At 46.9% G+C, this 17,259-nt stretch overlaps 1 pseudogene; it reads right to left on the reverse strand.

Moving 5' to 3' along the window:
• The window catches only part of LOC114620885, a 26,556-nt pseudogene extending 9,554 nt beyond the window's left edge, over nt 1–17,002 (reverse strand).
• Nucleotides 17,003–17,259: the final 257 nt, after the last annotated feature.

Here is a 17,259-nt window from a genome sequence, read left to right on the forward strand (position 1 = left end):
GTGTGGTGGTGCCCATGTGTGGTGGTGCCCATGTGTGGTGGTGCCCACGTGTGGTGGTGCCCATATGTGGTGGTGGTGCACATGTGTGGTGGTGCACATGTGTGGTGGTGCACATGTGTGTGTGGGGCTGTGCACCATGGTCACTGCTGAGGATGCAGAGGCAGCCAGATCCCTCAAGTTTGCTCTGGAGATCTGTGTGAGGCTCCCTTGTGCTATAGAGGACATCTGGTGGGACAACTGGCAAAATCTAAGCAAGGCACTGAGGTACCATGTCATCAAATGTAACTTCCTGATGTTTATGATTGTACTATGTTTATATAAGAAAAACTTTCTATTTTAGGAGATGCATGCTGTTTCATGTAGGAAGAAAGAAGCACCATGTCTGCAACTTAGCCACACTGGGATGTGTTTGTGTGTGTGTGTGTGTGGGGACAATATTTGAGCAATTTGGTTGAAAGGTAACTGGGATTTTAAAAAACTAATTGGTTCATATTAATTGCAAAAAATGATAAATTTGTTATAACATTTTCATGCACATGTATGTACTTTGATCATCTTGACTCCTGCTCCCACCCTTGGGTGTGGGAGTGTGGGGTACTGTATAATCGTACGTCTTTCTGTGAATTGGTAATTACATCAAAGAATAATAGTTCATTTGTTAAATTTTTTCTTTTGCATTTATTTGGAGTGCATACCACAGTGTATGTGTGGAGGTTAGAGGGCAACTCTCAGGAGTTGGTTTTCTTTTTTCAACTTGTAGTTCCCAGGGCTCGAACTCAGATCCTCAGGCTTGGCTGCAGTCACCTTTATGTACTGTGTCATCTCACTGTCCCCCATCCCCCAAAAGTTTAAAACAAATAGTTTTCTTTTGTTGCTATTGTTGTTGTTATTTGGCTTTTCAAGACAGGGTTTCTCTGTGCAGTCATAGCTGTCCTGGAAACTCTCTCTGTAGATCAATCTGATCTCAAACTCACAGAGATTTGCTTCCCACTGGCTCCCAAGCGTTGAGACTAAAGGTGTGCATCATATGCCCAGCCAACAACTGGGTTTGTTTGTTTGTTTGTTTTCTTTGTGTTTTCTGGCCATCAGTTTTTCTTCCAGCCACAGTTGAAGTTTTCCTCATCTACAGTTGCTGTCAGGACAAGACTATTCCAGAAGGTTCTGTATCATTGTCTCTCTTCTTGATCTTCTACTGGAGTGGCTGGGAGGCTGAGCTCAGCTAAGACCACAGGGCAGGGTTGCTTCTCTTCCCACACAGTTTTGAAGCCTTACTCTTCTCCTTGCTCTCTGGCTGGGTAGCTAGTCTTTCTACCTGGACAGCATGCGGCTCCTAACAACGCCTTCTTGGCAGCTGCTAGAATGTCTTAGTCTTGGCTGAGAAGACACACACGTCATTTCCGTGAAGCACCTTTGTGTCAAGCCAAAAGGGCCACAGGGTCAGCTCAGATAAGTGGAGGGACTTCCCAAAGATGAGGCCGTGGGGGATGGGGGAGTGGGATAAGGAGAAGGCTAATTAGGTGCTGTGTGATCCAATCATGGTAACAGCCAGTGTCACAGCAGACACTAGGCCTATTATAGAAAAGGTATATGTTAGGGACCAAGGCCTCACACACTTAGGACAGACAGTGAGGAAGGATGCCTGGAAGGTCAGCCAAAGCTTTGTCAGGGACAGGGCAGGGCTTGCAGGGCTGGGAAGCCCGGCTAGCCTGTGCTGAAGTAGAGCCTTGAGGACCTTGTAGGGAAGCAGTGGGCCAGCATCAGTCAGGAGGAGGAGACCGATCTGGGCCGAGCACTCTGGGTCTGTCCTTTTGTGTAAGCCACAGTGATACAGAGAACACGGAGCAGCTTTCTCCTCTGCCTTGTAAGTTTTGTGCAAGCTTCTATTTGATCACACAGAGGGAGGAGGGATAGAAGAGCCTCATCCTGGCCTGTTGAAGGTGACTCGGCAGGAAACCTGGAGAAGAGGAGGAAGAGACCATCATTATCGCTAAAAGTCAGCTGGATCCTGGGAGCGTGCTTCTTGTGTCCAGAAATTATTTCATACGAAGAGCTTCATAACCAAGCCTCCATGGTGATGTGTGGATGATCACCAGAGCCTCACTGGTCTTCAGAATCCGCTAAACTCTATGACCATGTAGCACCAGGGTTCTCCACCCACATGCTCATCCATAACAGATGTGACTGAAGTTTAACATTTAATCAAGTCATGAAAAAGACAAAAGGATTGCATATTCACAGCCAGAATGTATCCTAAACAGTTTTCTAGCTTTAATGATGACAATAGCCAACATTTTAATCCTTCCTACTTCCTACAATCCTTCCTAGGCTTGATCCCCAAGAGTGCCAGTTCATTTTATTCCTGTCACAGGCATCATCACTATCACCATCATCACCACCATCACCATCCTCATCATCTCCATGAGGTGCTGAGAGGTTAGAAGTCCAGGTAAGGGGCAAAGCCATGCATTGGCCTTTTGGTTATTGTTGTTGTTTTGTTTGTGTTTGAGTCAGGGACTCAGTATGTAGCCCTGGCCAGTCCAGAATGCACTATATAAACCATTCTGGCCTCAAACTCACACTTCCTTCTGCCTCTCACATGTTAACATTGAAGTCTTGACACCACCACGCCCAGCCCAAAGCCATGCTTTCAACCCCAGAAGTGCCGTGTCGAAGGTCCCTGAGTGTGTGGGCTACTGCCTGCTATGTCCTGCCTCTCATGTCTTCCACACCAGGGACTGGACAGCAAAAGCAGATGCTGGAACTAAGAACCTTGGGTGTTGCCAGCATGCCTCTGTATGTACTAAACATGTCTCATTGTTCCGATAGCCAAGATTGACTCAAAGTCTGTCACTGTGCTGGGCCCTGGGGTCACCATGTGTCCAAGTCTAACCCACACCTTGTCCTGGCACGTACCTGGGGTGGAGGGGTGGAGGGGTGGAGGAGAGGACCACTCAGCTCCTGAGTGAGGTGGGCTGCAGGCCGGCTTGTTGTATTCTAGAGAAGACGAACTAACCACACAGGATTCCATCACGTGGTGCACATTCAGGAGGAGCCTGGATAGGTTTTCAAAAGGGCTAAAGGCGTTCTTGTTCCCAGACTGCCTCTGCCCACACCGGGACCTCCCATTGTTCCCTGAGCTGGGCATGCTGCATTCCCTCAGGCCTGCCCAGCAGGCTTCTTTTCGTTTGTCTTCGTCGGTTGGGTTGTCTGGCCAGCAATGTTCCTCATGTCTCTGTTACAGACGTGGAATCATAGAGATGAAAGAGAATATCTGTCAGGCTAATTAGTGTGTAGCCTTTCCCAGGAATGCAAAGAACACTTTGAAATGTACCAGCTCTCTCCACACAGACCCCAGAGGTGTGGAAAACGGTGAGGGTTGAGTGGCTTTAAATGTCTCCAAGGAGGGTCTGAGCAGAAAATGTGCAATTTAATCCAGAACAGCTGTAAAAGCTAAGCATGGTCAGAATGTCTCTCATCCAGGGACATCTTTCCTAGGGACAGTGGAAGCCAAGCTGACTGCCGGCATGAACACCAGAACACCAGGAGGAGCGACTGTGAGCCCACATTAAAGCACAGTGCTTTACTGATAGTTAATATTTTGTCTTGGGCCTTGTGCTTGGAAATTATTATACCCTGGGTGTGTCTCTTCCCAGTTTATATGCTAAAGCCTCAGGTCCCGTGTGACAGTATTGAGGGGAAGCAGGGAGGGTAGGGAGGTATGTGCGGCGAGAACAGAGGCCTCATGAAGAGAGAGTGACCTTGTAGGAGGGCTACACGAATCCTCACTCTGTCATGTGACAGAGTGAAAGACAAGGTGTGTGGGAGAGCACCTTCAGGAAGCCCAAGCTGTCTGTCTCCTACCTCCAGCCTCCAGAACTGAAAGAAAGACATTTCTGTCACTTAAGCTTCCTGATCTAGTAGTATCTTGGTATAGCAGCCCAAACTGTCTGAGGCAGAAGGATAACTAGGTAGGGAAACAGACACAAGAATTTTCATACACTTTCTAAGTGCTGAAGTCTTCATGCCAAACCAGGCGTGTGGTTCATGCCTGCAACCCCAGCATTTGGGAGACAGAGGGAGAAGGATCAGAAGTTTGAGGCCAACCTAACCTGCAGAGTGAGTTTCAGGCCAGACGGGGCTACATAGTGAGGCTCTGTCTCGAAAAAGAGAATAAACGTCCTGTCTACTCATTGTACACATGTAGATCTATTATATTCTCAAAGTTAATACTTTAGTCTCAACTAAGAATAGCACAGCAGTCCCCAAGCCCAGAGGGACTAATGGCTCACTAGGTTAAAGCTGTCCCTGACATTAGTCACTTGGTATTGAATGGTGCTCACTAGCCTCTGGGCAGTCCCTTCTCAATGTGGCTGTGTGCTTCTTAACTGTCTTGCTATCTCTGCATCCAGCCACACTCTGGAGCGACATCACCAGAAAGATGAGCTCTCCTGTCCTGGCAGGGAGCTTCCTGCTTTCCCAGTCTCTGCTCATCTTCTGGAAACCCTTGGCCCATCGTGCTCTGGCCAATGCAAGACAACATTTCATATGCCTGGATGCATCCAGCATGGATGCTCTTTCTGCTGTGGGGGTTTTAGAGACACATTAATACAGAAGTACCTGAGGACCAAAGCCCCCGGAAAGCTGAGGCAGCTCCTGGAGATGAGTGTGGAGGACAAGAGCGGGAACATGGAGAGTGCCTGTTGCAAGAGCGAGCTAAACTTTAGTTGTGTTAAGTGCCTGGATTTTGGAGTCTTTGCTGTCAAATTAGAGAGTGTGTGCTTTGTGACATAGTAGATGTTGTCATTCTTATTTCAAAGATAAGGAAACTATAAAATTGTTTTGTGATACTAAAATGTTTTAATCCAAACTTCCGTAAAGACTTTGGTGTCACCTTCCTGTAATTTATGACTCCTATCTCTTCACTTCCATGTTAAAATTTTTTCTTTAAATTATTTTTATTTTATGTGTATGAATGTTGTACCTACATGTATGCAAATGCACCACATGCGTGTCTGGTGTCCATGGAGGCCAGAGGGCACCAGATCCCTGGAACTGAAGTTACAGATGGCTGTGAGTTGCTATGTGATGCTGGGAATCGAAACTGGGTCCCCTGGGAGAACAGGATGTGCTCCTGACTGGTGAGCCATCTCCACCCATTTCTTTTTCAAACAGCACCCAGATCTGTTCCAAATCACATCCCCTGTCTCCACTGGGCTCCATTATTAGGGTAGGATCACTGAGAAGAGAGACTGCACCATGATGTGTCTTTAAATATTTTAAATTACATTGTGTGTGTGTGTGTGTGTGGCCAGAAGACAACTTGTAGAAGCTGATTCTCTCCATTCACTGTTTGGGACACAGGGATTGAACACAGGTCATCAGACTTGGCAACAGTGCCTTTATCCACTGTGGTGGTTTGAATATGCTTGGCCCTGGGAGTGGTACTATTAGGAGGTGTGACCTTGTTGGAGTAGATGTGGCCATGTTGAAGGAAGCATGTCACTGTGGGGATGAGCAATGAGACCCTCCTCCTAACTGCTTCTGGAATCAGTCATCTCCTGTTTGCCTTTGGAACAAGATGTTGATCGCCTAGCTCCTCCTGCACCATGCCTGCCTGAACACTGCTGTGTTCCTGCCTTGATGATAATAGATTTTAAGCCAGCCCCAATTAAATGTTGTCCTTATAAGAGTTGCCTTGATCATGGTGTCTCTTCACAGCAGTAAAGCACCCACTGAGCTGCCTCACCTGCCTAGAGATGATTTTTCTTTTTCTTTCTTTCTTTTTTTTTTGTTTTTGTTTCTTTGTTTGTTTTTGTTTGTTTTTTTGTTTTTTCGAGACAAGGTTTCTCTGTGTAGCCCTGGCTGTCCTGGAACTCACTCTGTAGACCAGGCTGGCTTCGAACTCAGAAATCCACCTGCCTCTGCCTCCCAAGTGCTGGGATTAAAGGTGTGCGCCACCACTGCCCGGCTGAGATGATTTTTCTTAAAGAAGAAGTTTTAACATTTTTAGGAAAATTAAATATTTATTATGTTTCAAATTTTATTATAATTGGCAAACATTTATTGAAGGCTAGTCCACTGTGCGAGGCGTATCACAAGAAGTGGCTCACGTGGACTCTGGTGTGGCAGTCTGTCCTCAACGGTGACTGTTTTCCAGTCACCTCTTCCTTGTGCTCTTCTTACTGAGAGGATGCATCCTTCACACTTATCTGGGAACAGACAAGTATAAGTAGCTCCAAACTCTGAAGATAAGAAATCTTCACTTTCTCTATTGTTCTGTGGGGGAAACTCACAGGCTGGCACATTGCCTGGGCACCATAAACATGCTTAGGTGACATTTGTCGATCATACAGAAGAATTAACAAATTTAAAGGGGGGTCATAAAAATACAGAAGTTTGGGCCATCAAGAGTCTCATTGGGTGAAGGTGCTTGCCACCAAGACAGACAACCTGTGGTCCATCCCTGGGTTTCGTGTGGTTGAAGAGAGACTAAACCTGCAAGTTGTCCTCTGATCTCCATGAATGTGCCATGGCATACACATGTCCATGTAGATGAGTTCATTCTTGCACACACAAACATTTCTACGCACTCACACACACACACACACACACACACACACACACACGCACACACATGTGGGGGGGGAGAAAGTTTTCATGGGCTCTCATCTTCTTTTACATTTATTTATTTATTTATTTATTATTTATTTGGATTTTTTTGAAACAGGGTCTCACTACATAGCCCTGGCTGGCCTAGGATAGGTGCTATATTCGTCAGGCTACCTAGACAATTTTATTTAGCCAATAGTTTTAAATCAAGGAACAAGGTTTGCACAACAAAAGCTTGTTAACTTGAGAAGTGACTTATAGACCTAGCTAGTCCTTGGCTGTAGAATTTAGCATTATAATAGATAGTAAGAAACCAAAGCTCCAGAGAAGCTTCTCGGGTCCCTTGGCCTCATGTTGGCATGCTGCTGTCTTTGGCATACTCTGTGACTAAACCACGTGAAATCCTTGTGCTTGGGAACATTTTCCAAGAAAGGAGTCGTCAACAGAGCATGAAGGCTTTGCCTCAAGAGTGCTTGTGGGAGGAATCCAGGAGAACAGAGTAGTCACATGGGTAACACTGTCCAGTGCCCTCTCCCTGTGTCTTGTCTCTGACTTCTCATCTTCCACAGGTTTCTCGCTCTCTCTCACGGGATGAGGAAACACAGCAAGATGGACCGATTGCAGGAGGGACGGAACCTCAGGCAAGGTGTGCTCCTGTGAGCAGAGTTCTGCAGAAGTGGTTTCCTAAGGGTCCAAAATTCAATGAGGTAAGACCCCAGACTCAGATAGTATGTAAAAATAAAGAGCGTTTATTCTGCAGAAACAACTAGCATGTTAGGGTCATCATTGTTTAGAATGGTAAAGCAGACAAAGACATTTGAGTCTCTTTTTTAACAAAACTGTTTAACTGTTTCTGAGATAACAACAGACTTTTAAAACCTAGGGCACATTTTAAAAGGTCATAAAGAAAATACACACCACAGGACCACAGGTGCAAAAACAGGAGATAAGATACTAACTGGGTTTATCTATATAAAACTTTAAGAACAGCTTAGTTATGGTCTTTAACTTTCTATGAATGTGAAGGCTGATAACAAATGATGAATGTTTAGCCAGATAATTGTTTCTAGTGGATATGTATGTAGACATTCTTTCTTACAAACTTCTTATTTAATTTATGATCTGTATTTATGTGTAAACTCATAGTGAGCTTTTTACCATGTGAACACACAATCTTAAAGTGCTGAGAACAAAAGGCAGAGACAGGCCTCCCTCCCCTTCTCTTCCTGAGACTTAGAGAAGCTCAGTTCCTTGCTGAGATAGAATAAAGGCCACTTTACCTAGCCTTCCGCTGTTATATGATGAGGTGCAAATCAGAGACTGCAGCTTCTTACCTCAGAGCAACCCAGACAGGCAATCAGCTGCAAAAGCAAAGTACATTACACTTAGGATGGATAGCAAATGGTTTATGGCCTAGTTTCTGAGTGGAGACAAAATAGAATAAAAAGTTTGTCTTACTAGAGAAAGAAGAAAAAAAAAATGTAGCTGGAAATCTCTGGTTCTACTTCTCTGCTGAGCCCCTGCAGAACTACCTAAGATCCTGCCTTGCAAAATTACTCCACCTACCAGAGGCTACAAGACCTCTGCTTCTCTGGATAACTCCCTGGACTGGCCCAGGGGAACCAGTAGTAGGGTAGAATTAGTGAGTAGTTGGGGAGAATGGGGGTCGGGGGTACAGCATCCTGCAAAGATCAGGTATTGGGGGACTCTGGGCAACTGTGAAGCCTAGAGCTGAAAATATGAGAAGGGAGGCCTTGTCTGCTGGGAAGGTTGTAAGGGAGGCCTCATCAGCACTGTGAGGAGCCGCATCAGCACCTTGGCGACCCTCAGGCATGAATTCCACCTATAAGGGGACAGCAGGAAGCTTGCACCTTAGAGCTAGGTCTTAAGGCTAAACATTTAGCAGAAAAACAGAGATGTTATTTTAGATCAGCAGTTCTCAACCTGTGGGTCACGATCCTTTTGGGGTCAAATGATTCTTTCACGGGAGTTTCAGACCATCAGAAAACACAGATACTTACATTATGATTCATTACAGTAGGAAAATTAGTTATGCAATAGCAACAAAATATTTTTATGACAGGGTCACCACAGCATGAGGAAGTATATTAAAGGGTCATGCATTTAGGAAGGTTGAGAACCACTGATGTAGATAAAGGGAACAGTTCATCCAAAGGCTGAGCCATGGTGCATGCGAGTGTTCACTGAGACGCGTGCTGGCATCCTGTCCACCAGAAGTAGTGACTGAAGTGGTGAAGTCTGAAGTGGAAGGAGTCAGAAGGCGTGAGTTAGTTCAGAGGCATGTGTTACATTTAAAGCACTTTGGAAGGGGGCAGTTGGGGGCAGGTTGGGAGCATGATAAGGTCTGAGACACAGTCCAAGCACCCCCATCCCTCCCACACATAAATGATGACATAACCAGGAAGAGAAGGAGCCAGTAAGGGACACAGACCTAGGAACAGTGAGACAGGGTAGAAAGCAGGGAATCAGGCAGAATACAATACCTGGCTACCAGGTGAGCCCCTCAGCCTTCTCTTGCCTCCTCTTGTCTCTCCTGTCATATGGACCTTTTGTCCTGTCTTCTGCTACTGGAAAAGAAAACCTCAGCCTGAATAAATCACAAATTTATTTAGCTCATGTGTCCCAAGAGTGTAAAGTCCAAGATCAAGGGGCCACATGTAGTGAGGACATTCTTGTTTCCTTATAATATAAGCCAGCAAGCACATGAAAGACAGACAGAGACTGACAGAGAGACAGGGGAAGTAAAAGTGTGAGAGGGTGTTGGGGAGGAAAGCAAACTGAAAACAAACCACTCTCTAGAGAACCACCCATACCTTGAATAATGCAATTAACCTGTTCCTGACTGCAGAGCAAATGTTCATTGCAATGAGTCATGGCTATTTTGAAGCCTCTGGCTTCTGTGACACCATCAATACTGGATCCTCACTGGGTCTCATCTCAGATATCCTGCTGTTGCCCTGTGTCATGGAGGTCCTGCAGTTTTGGATCTGCAGGACTGGCGTCTTCACAGATTCCAGCAGATCATAGCTGGGGTAGATGTTGGGATGGGGTAGATGTTAGAATGGGCCAGCTCAAGGCCCTGGGCCTGGGCAGTAGCTGAATTGGTCACCGTACCAGCACTCCTGCACCTGAGCCACCAGGGTGAGCTCTCCAGCATCAATCCCTAGCTCATCCAATGTCACAACTGGCCAGGGGCAAGATCCACCCTCCTGTTCTCAGGGTGGTGGAGGACAGCTTATCCACACCGTTGCCATCAGGGAGAGTTCTGCTGTGCTGCCCAGGCAAGGTTCAGGGCCAATTCTCCCAAGTGCTGAAGCCACTGAGGGGCTGGGACAGCTCTTCTGTGTTCCCACAGCAGGAGGACCTCACCTGCACCCTACCATCAGAGTCAGCTCTACTGTGCTGCTCTTTAGGAGGTGGTTCTGATGCTGAGGTCCTGTTCTCCAATTGGTTCTTGATCCATTAATAATGATGCTAGCAGCCAATGACCTGGGCAGGATAGGCAGGGCTTCAAGATCTCCACAGGCAAGCTAACAGACACAGAGGAGAAGGAGGATCAAGAGAACTAGGGAGAAGAAGGAGGAGTAGCTACAGGAGATAAAGCCAACCAGCCATGTGAGTTTTCAGTTAGAGGGCTCAATGGTCACTCTGTTGATTATGCAGGGATGACAGGGGAGGTTTGGAAGTGCCCAGTTATTGAGATAGGAAAGGCATTTTAAGATTGACTGGTGTGTGTGTGTGAATGTGTGTGTGTGTGTGTGTGTGTTGTTTTTCATCTGTAGATCTGAGGGAACCTGGGCGGGGGCTTGTAGTGCAGCCTGTTCCCAGGGCTTAAGGCAAGGTAACAAAAACTACACACTATACTGCCCAGGTGAGGAGTGGGGCCAGTTCTCCCCAGTGCCTCACAAACATTCCTAGACACAACTCTGAGACACAGTGAGTGGTGTGTTCACGGCCAATACATCTTTGGGTAGATTTGCTATATTGCATCGGTCAGATTCTATACTCCCCTCAAGATAGAAGCTGTGACCCTCTGCATTTTACAACTAAGGGTAACTACAGTAAATTCCCTTTGTTGTTCAAGTGGTGGGGGCAGGCTCCAGCTCCAACGTGGCTCCTGGGTGAGAGGTTCTGACCCTGGAGGTCCTGTTTTCCTGCCCCACCAAGGCATCTGATTTCTAAAAGGGAATAAGAAAACTGAAAGCAAAAAGACAGCTGGGCCAGGAAGACCCTTGGTGGCCAGGCAGGGCAGGTGCAAGGTGGGTCTCCACCTCTGTGTCAGCCTCCTTGGGCAAAAGGTCCACTGGAGTCTCTGCCATGCCCATTAGCCTGAGTGCTTGCCACGGTTGTGTCAAATCCAACATCATCTTTGTGTCAAAGTACTTCTATTAGCAAGGCCCAGGCCCTCGCTCCTCACATGGTTTAACTTTGGTGCTGGCCAGTCGTCCCCTGGAAATGAGCTGGTTATCCTATAAGTCAACAGTGCCTGGAGAACATAGGCTGCCTGGCCACGAGCTTCACTTCTTTTTTAATAATTGCTTAGTCTTCACCACAGCTCAATTTTGAGGTAAATAACATCATTCCTAATTTACAAATAAGAAATCTGAGGTTCAGGGAAGAAAACCATTATCAAGGTTTACTTTTGTTCTGAATTCTCACCAGAGCCGTCTGACTCCATACTGGAAGGGCAGCAGGCACTAGTCAGGACCACTACCCTCTCTCCCACACTGAACCGTCCTAGCTTACAGACTGGCCTGAACCGGTCCCAGAGTGATAAAGGACGCTGTGGGCGCTCAGCTCGATCCCAATTTACTCATTTTAACAGCAGATTCGTTCCTAATATTAAAATGATGTTAAAAACAGTCCTATAAAATCAGGTGGCTTGTCATTTTGGTGTCTCCAAGTGGGAAGAGCCGGGGATGTGAGCTGGTTGTGGGCAGTGACACACACTGCTGGCAGCAAGAGGATGACTCATTAAAACGGAGCAGAATGGAGACTCGTCATGGCTAGAGCTAGCCTGGCCTGGGGTGGGGCACAGCCAGAGCTAGCCTGGCCTGGGGTGGGGCACAGCTAGAGCTAGCCTGGCCTGGGGTGGGGCAAGCATCCCTAGGCAAGAGTCAAGGATTAGAGCTTTTCTTCCCAGCTCTGTCTGCCCTGGGAAGTGGCAGCTCCAGACCTCAGCTTTGATCTAGACTTGGGTCAAGATTACTTTTGGCTCTCAGTTCCCTGCTCCTCTTTTCGGGGATAGGAAACCATTTTCTGTGCGTGCCATGAGGCCAGCCTTTGTAATCCTTGGCAGCAGTGGTTAAGGATCGTGAGCACTGGCCTGTTGGAGTTCGGACTCAGTTCCTCCTTGGTCAGTTTTCAGTGGCATGACTTGGGCAAGCTTCTAGCTGTGACCCGGGGACCTCAACTGCCAATGTGCCCATGCACTAATGTTTGTGCCCCTCCCCACTCATACTTTGAGGCCCTGACATCTGATGCCATGATACTCAGAGATGGAACATTTGTCATTAGGACTAAATGAAGTCATGAGGGTGGAGCCCCATGATAGGATTAATGCCCTTATAAGGGAAAAAATTGAAATTGAAAGTCTCCCAACCCTGTGTGAGGACACAGGGAGGCTAGGCATCTATAAGCCAGAAAAACTGACCACGGTCTGGACTGTCAGCTCAGTCCTTGAGAACTGTTTGTTCTTTAAGCCACACCATCCATGATATTTTGTTATAGCAACTGAGATGACTAAGTGCCATTGTGACAAGGACTAAGGGCTTTGGACCTGGCTTGGTGAGCAGGAAGCCTTGACTGCATCTGCTCTGGTCCTGATGTCACCCTCATTTCTCCTGACAGCCAGATCATCGCTGGAGAAATAGCCAGCCATCCCAGGGCACCTTGGTAACTGCATTTAGTGCAGGTATTTCTACTTCACTCAGGGCTGTCCTTGAAAATGCACTTCAAAGGCAATTTAGCATGTCTGACCCCTGACCCTAATGCCAACACTGCCCTCCCACTGTTATACAGGCACTGGGGTGGCCCAGTGTTCACACGTTTCTGAGTCCCTCCCCTGGGACTTTTGAGTCTGCTCCCTCCTTCCTGAGCCGTGGGCCTGCCCTCTTAGGTTTTTGGATGAACTTTGGTTTACTAAATTTACGATGATTAAAGAAGCAGCTAGTGACCTTCATGGGCTAAACATGGCCTGGCAAGGCGGTCTGTGATCCCAGCAGTTACGGAGCTGAGGCAGGAGGATCTTGAGTTGAAAGGCAACCTGGACTGTACAGCATAGCAAGACTCTTTCTCAAAATTTAAGCAACAGCCAAAATCATCATCCTTATCAAGAAGGTACACATAGGGCTGACGTGTGAGTAGGGTAATTCTACTTTTAGATAGAGAAAGGAAACTACACACTTTTTGTATGTAGTTACAAAATCCAAAACACTATTCATAGTAGTAAAACCCAAACCAGGGAGCTGAGGCCCTGCGGTATGTCCACACAATAGAATATTACTGAGCAAACATGGAGTGTTGATATATGCTGTACGGACTGTGCTAGCAGACCAGGAAAACACAGACCATCAGATCCACTAACATGCAAAGTCTAAAACAGTCAGATTCATAGACACGGAAGTCTGGTGGTCACCAGGCCATGGAGAAAAACATGCCATTTCTTAGTGGTAAAGTAAAGGTGCTCTTGTTCACAACTGTGAAGACACCGCTGAACTGCATGTTTCAAATGACCATGACAATAATTCTTATGGTGTTTGCTAACATGGCATATTTTTAAAATTTATTTCTTTCTATTTTATGTGTGTATGTATTTTGCCTGCATGCCTGTGTGTGCACCACATTTGTGCCTGGTGACCTCAGAAGTTAGAAGAGAGCACGGGATCCCTGAAATAAGTTACAGAGGCGGTGAACCTCCATAGAGTTCTGGGAACTGAACCTAGGTCACCGTAAGAGCAATGAGTGAGTGGTGTTAGCAGCTGAGCCTTCTCCAACCACCTTAACACAATATTTTTAGAAAACAAAAATAAAACTATACCATTTACCAATAGATAAGTCTACCAAGAATGAAGGTTGGTGGTTACCCCAGGCTGGTGGAAGGGTTATGGGGATCCGTTTAAAGGGTTTCCTTTCAGCACAGTTTGGAGCTTTATGGAGGTGGTATTTGCATAAATTTCAAACACATTAAGTGCGACTACCTTCACCTTAAAATGGCTAGTTTTATGTTATGTAAATGTATGTGAATTTCACCTCGATTTTAAAAAGTCAGTAGATTTTATGAAGCATAAATGTACTGGGCCAGTAGGATGGCTCAGCTGGCCAAGGTGCTTTAGAACTGATCCTGGCACCCACTTAGTAGAAAGAGAATGCACAGACTCCTGGAGGTTGTCCTCTGACCTCCATGTGTGCAGCACGTGACCCCTCCCCTCACAAAGGAAGGACACATAATTTTTCTTAAAAAATGAGAAGAGTATATTGTAATTTGGGGGTTTGGGTGTAGTTCAACCTGGGATTAGCATGGATTACTGTGAGTTCAACCCTCTGCCCCCAAACAATAACAGTAAAATAATAATGATAATGATAAAATCATGCTAACTGAGGGATACTATCAAATATGGGAGCTTTAAGAAAGGTTCTGAATTTGTTAAAACTTTTCCTGGGGAGACACAATACATAGGTCTATTCACCCTGAACAGGGAGCCCATGACAGACCACAAAGTCCCACTTGGTGAACTATGAGTTTTATTGAGGTTACTTACAGGAACACGGGAGAGGTGCTACTTACAGGAACAGAAATGACTCAAAGACAGCTGCGTTACCAAAGCCTACCTCAGCTCACAAAGCTGAGAACCTGAGCACACTGCACAGCCTGCAGGCAGTTTAGCAGGTTGGAGAGTGTCCTTTCCAGATGACCTCTTCCAGGGGACACCCTGAGAACTGGGGAGCTTGGTTCTGTGAGTGTTACAGGCCTCGAGGAGCAGTCAGAGAGATGCTGCTGGCACAGAACTCTGAGCCAGCAGCAGTGGCCTAGTTCCTAGACAGTGTCTTCTTAGACCTTGTGGTTTTGCTGGTTACCCCCTAGTGCCTGTGAAGGCTTTCAGCAATGGGATTGAATGCCTTCAAGGTTTCTCTGACATCTTTAGGATCATAACAACCTTCTCCATTACAGTGTGGTTAAATGCATGATTCCATTGTAAGATGAGGGATACCTCCATTAAAAGTCCAGAGAGAGACCCGTGTCCTCACCAGGGGCAAGTCACATCTCTTGTCCCCTCTGGCTAATCAGTAGAATGCTTTGGCCAATGGGACTCTCTTCTCCAAAGGCTTTGGGCCTGGCAGGTTAAAGGGAAGCATTTTCTGCTTTGTTTGTTTGTTTGTTTGTTTTTCAATCTGATAAAGAGTCAGGCAACAAAATAGAAAGGAGGGTCTGAAGGGATGGCTTGTTGGATGAGAGCTTGCTGCTCAAATTCTCTTAAACTTGGAGTTTGGATCCTGGCCCCATGAGAAAAGCTCAGTGTGGCTGTGTAAGTCCAATTCTCTACAAGGCTTAGGAGGATAGCTGGGGTTTCCTGGTAGCTAGCCACCTCCAGGTTCACAGACAGGTAGTAAGGTGGAATGATAGAGAACACCCACCCAACAGCCTCCTCTGCCCCACTCCAGAGAGGTGGAAAAGCCGGAGGCGGCAGGTGCAATAGGCAGCTTAGGATGTGAAGGCTCATGGCAGCCCGAGGCACTCTAAAAGGTGCCATAAAGGCCAGCATTGGGGGAGTATCTGTAGAGTAAAGGCATGGGTCCACCACACAGAGTAACAGGCCATAGTGGGAAGCAATGTCAGCCAGGCCCACTCGGAAAACTTCTGAGGTCTCGTTCTGTGTGTGCGATTTCACCGAAGGGTCTCTCTCAGCTCTCCTCAGCCTTTCTTAGTGAACAGTTCTGGGACTCTGGGAGAAGTGTTGCCTCTGTGAGGTTGGGCCAGATTCTGGGGCCACCTCAGGCCACCTGTGCAGGGGTCAGCCTAGTTTTTTCTGCAGCTGCTGCTTAGATCTTAGGGGACTCACTGTATCTGATGGGGTCTGGAAGCTGATGTGCTTCTTGGCCTTTCTGGAGTCAGGGGAAGAAGGAAGCAGTCTGAGCCCCTGTCACAAGCTGCAGGGACTTGTAGAAAACGTGGGGAGTTTTTGACATGCGTTCTCACTGGCAATGGTTCTATCCCTTGAGGAGAGTGACCGCTCTTCCTTGTGTACTGATGGAGGACTGTGCGCCCCTCCCAACCCCCCAAGGTCTGTCTGCAGCAGTGTAGACTTGTGCAGTGTAGACTGGTGTGGCGAGGGGAAGGAAAGGATGCTTAGCAAGAGGTCATGTGACCAGCCACTGCTCAGGTGCCATTCTGGGTTCTACCAAGCACTTGCCAGGGCTAGGCCCCAGATGCTCTGGTTGCCTGGCTCACATTTGGATCCACTAAGTGAGCAATTCTCTTCCTACTAAGCGCATAGAAAACTCTGTCAGAAATAAGCAGCCAAAGAATGAAAATAAGGTACTTACGGTAGACACTTACGGTAGACACCACATCCTTCCAGTGCTTACAGGCTGTTGAAGGGGTTGCCCAGACTCAGCATCCAGTATCATAGGTACTAGCTGTGTGGTCTCCGAACTCCCGACATACAATCGTAACCATCATAACCATGACGTAAGTACTGCTTTTTACAGCTTTACTATGGCAAAATTCTAACATTTTAAATAATGAGTATATATTAACATACTATTTTATGACACTGATAAGATGGTTAATCTGAGATTGTCTTGACTGGATCTAGAATCACAGGCAGGGGTCTGTGGGGGCATTTGCAGAAGGATTAACTGAGGGGTTAAGCCCTTCCTGAATGGGCAATGCCTCCCTGCTTTAGCCTAAATATAAGGAGGCCCAAGGAAAGCTAGTGCTGCTTGCCCTGTGTGCCTACCTCATAGCTGCTGCTGCTGCTGCTGTTAGCTGCCATCAGATGAAGCTTGTTTGGTTCTATCATACATCAAAGACCGGTAGTGCCCCAGCAGTCCTCCTCCGCTGCCAGAAGGCCCAGCATCTGAGCTGCCTTGACGGTTTCTCTGTGCTGTCAAGGGTGGAAGTGTAGCGTTCCCCCTCATCAGCTAGGGCTTTGGATGGGAGAGGACCACTGCAGGCTGTGCTAGAGAGGAACTCTGCCATTCTCCTCTCTGGACACCCTAGGGTACTGAGCCCTTTCTTCCCCAGAGTGACGTGGATGTCCGTCATATACCTTACAGAACACCCTAGATTGAACCCTAACTGCCTCTTCTTGCCCATCACCTTCAGACTCCGCACCCAGGCCTCTGGTTTGTTCAGGTGTGTCTTTTCCATTCTGCTCCTTGACTCACTGTGATCCTGATCTGGAGGCACCAGAGACACTCTGTAGACATTGTGTAACCTGGATTTTAGAAGCCTGTTGTGGCCATGTTTTAGGAGTTTGACTCATGCGATGTGGGTGGCAATGCCACACCATCCCTTGATGCAGCTAGCTGTGTCAAATGTGAGGGGCCAAGCAGTCTTTGCTGTTTCCTATTTCATCCTTATTAAGATCTAACTGCAGTGCTCAGGACACTAGTGAATATTTCCAA

Source organism: Grammomys surdaster, unplaced genomic scaffold (assembly GCF_004785775.1).
Source record: "Grammomys surdaster isolate TR1022 unplaced genomic scaffold, NIH_TR_1.0 63, whole genome shotgun sequence".
Taxonomy (NCBI): Eukaryota; Metazoa; Chordata; class Mammalia; order Rodentia; family Muridae; genus Grammomys; species Grammomys surdaster.